The following is a 2,851-nucleotide window of genomic DNA, read 5'->3' as shown; positions in this document are numbered from 1 at the left end:
ATATTTCTACAGGAAAAAAAACTCATTACCCTAAGCTAAGATTATTTTCTTTTAAAAGACAAATTATTGCAATTGTGGATTCTGTAAGTAAGATTATGTGCTTCCAGAACTGGCCTTTCAGAGGCCAACAGGGTAAGTTTTAATGAACCGTGCAATGTTGAGTAAGAGCAGAACAGATGTTTGCAGAACCATCAGGTAGACCTTTGTTTATACAAATACTCCATGGTAAATAATATCTAATACCTTTCTCATGGTTTAAAATAACCTTTCCACTAAAAATACAAACCGTCTTTTTTCCCCAGTTGTGAACATGCTTAAAATCTAATTAATACACAGCCGACTGCGAACCCACCAAACTACTCACGCAGGGTTGGGCCTGTCATCCAGCGTCACCTCTTTCCTGACACAGTCTTAATCTCCTCCTTTGTCATTATATTGCAGTTTTTGCTCTAAAGGTTTCCGCACTAAAAAGTGGGAAGGTGAAGCCACAGTTCAATTCAATTTATTTTTATATTGCCTCTCATACAAAGTCTTTCAAAACGCTTTATAGTGAGAGATAAAATAATCATATAACACTCACCAGAATTCAGCACAGTGACTTTCATATGGTCAGTCAGGGTGAAGCTATCTACCAGGGAAGGGCTGGGAGAACAGAGAACTGCCACAAATTCAGAAACAGAGAGTAGATTAATAAATATGTATTTGTTCTGCACTGTAGAGTAATGAGAAGAGGGAAGCACACCCCCAGTAAGCCTTACCTTAGGTAGGATAGTTTCTCCCAGCCTGGAAAATCCAAAACAGAGGCATATGCAACGAAGGAAGCACAGGGAGCAGAGATGCGTTGTTAAGAAAGGCATCATCCAACGGAGTGCTCTACAACTGTTTTGCACACAGAAACGTGAGTCAGTTATGTTTTTCCCCCATATGCAAGGTGCAATTTCCATTCAGAGAAAGAGAAGAAAAATATAGTCTGTTTTGAGAAAAGAGGAAGAAAAGCACTGAGTCACTACCATTCGTCATCTGCAAACGCAAAGCAGGAGCATCCCCGCAACCGGGGAGGGAAACGTTCCTGCAAAAGAGAAGGATTCGCTGAAGCCTAGAGTGGGCAGCAAAGCAAAAAAATGGTTATGGTACCCCCATTACTGTATTTAACTCAAATAATTTATAAACACATAGTGCCCCCAAAAAATCACGCTAGGTTAAATAATATGATTTATCATGATAAGCTGGGACTAACAGGCCAGGCACACGCGCTGCAATGGCATTTCAGGGCAAACATCAACCTGCGGGCAAGGCTGACACAGAAGTTCATGGGTGAATTGCATTTCCTCAGGTGAACTTGTTCTCATCAAGTCTAGAAAACAGACGCAGACAAACTGGCTCTCAGACAGGCTCCTAAGACAGCTCCATCCTTATCCAAACCAAACCTGAATGTCAGAGCACTTATCCCAGTATATTCCAATGTGACCTCAAATGGCACAAGAGAAGGATTTGCCAGAAAGCACCTTGATCATTAAAAAAAATGCTGCACGTCATTATAAATGCTATAAATTCTGTGACAGAGTCTTAAGTTGTCACTCTAGGAGGACGCGGAAGTTTACTACATCTGTGAGRCCATCATTTTCAGAAGCCCACACATAAAGAAGGCTGGTAAAAGAGCATTTAAGAAAATGGGCAAAAGTTAATAACTCTTCCTACCTATCTTCTTGCCTGCGCTGCTCAAGACATCTTTATAATGCACAATAAGAAAACACAATATATAGTAACTCATTTTCTGACCTTTTAATATTTCTGTCATTGATTGTCAGAACTGAGGACTGCTCTCTATCCTGAGGTGATGGATTATTTAATTAACTATTGACCTTTTCTGTATCAGATGTTGACAACGAATGCACTCCCACATAAGCTGTCTCCTTTAGATGCTGTTGAGTTTTATGTTGTACATTGATTTGTTTTACATTTTCTTTTTAATCTTAACATTTCTAATTTAAAAAGAAGTCAAAGTCTTGTACTTAAAGAATACTTTTATTACCTTTGTTACCTACTGTTTTGAATTTTCTTTTGAACGCCAGCTCTGTTTATAATAATTTATATTAAYTGACAAAAGTCTTTCACAGATAAAAGAATTCTTTTTTACTTACCTATTACTAGGCTTTTGGCTTGCTTTCAGGACAACTTCCTCTACACCAAGAGACAAATGAACAAAAACGGAATAACGAAGAGCTGACCATCTCTGTATGGGGATCAACAGGCTTCCTAGCTCAGATTTTGCATCCTGGACTAAATGTTATTAGAATCAGCTGATATCACTATTTGCCTTTGGCTCCAGCAAATATTCCAGGCAGGAATACGACATTTATGCTGAGCGCCTTTAAAAMGCAAACRCTTTTCTACTCTCTAGCATGTCAGRCAATGTAAAGCTTTGTTTATACGTGGGCAAACTGAGACTGAAGACTTTCTCTCTCCCAAAATAAAGAGAAAAATCCACATCTTCATCCTGGAGCTCCAGGATCCCAGCGCTCTGTTCTCAGCAATTATATATTCTGTTGCAATCTTTTTATAAGTGAACAAGGTATTTTCCTCCGTAAGCTTGCTATTGGAACCGAACACTGAACAAATGATCCATGCCTCCAGGTTGTCAGCGAGATTTACATGTGACTCACAGAGCAGTCTGGGTATTCCACTGCGATTTTTCTCCAGAACTCCRAGAGCTGATTAATCTAACATATTCCTGTGAGAAACTGTCCAGCATTTCTCCAGGAAAAAGGTTTGCAGTCTGGCACACCTTCACAATAAATATTATCTATGAATTTTATCCATTCACATAGGAAAAAACAAACTTTTTTTTTTT

The 2,851-nt window shown here is 38.9% G+C and overlaps 1 long non-coding RNA gene across 1 annotated transcript in view; it reads right to left on the bottom strand.

The window, feature by feature from the left end:
* Window positions 1-580: 580 nt before the first annotated feature.
* Window positions 581-2,851, bottom strand: part of LOC146601292 (uncharacterized) — a 7,454-nt gene continuing 5,183 nt past the window's right edge. The window contains exons 3-4 of the long non-coding RNA XR_014896269.1: window positions 759-879; window positions 581-658 (exon numbers count right to left, since the gene is read on the bottom strand). This is a non-coding gene — a long non-coding RNA (uncharacterized LOC146601292). The remainder of the gene's footprint in view (window positions 659-758; window positions 880-2,851) is intronic.

The sequence above is a fragment of the Rhea americana genome, unplaced genomic scaffold (genome assembly GCF_003343005.1).
Source record: "Rhea americana isolate MKP2758 unplaced genomic scaffold, rheAme1 scaffold_105, whole genome shotgun sequence".
NCBI classification, from domain to species: domain Eukaryota; kingdom Metazoa; phylum Chordata; class Aves; order Rheiformes; family Rheidae; genus Rhea; species Rhea americana.
This window is presented reverse-complemented; position numbering and strand designations above follow the sequence as displayed.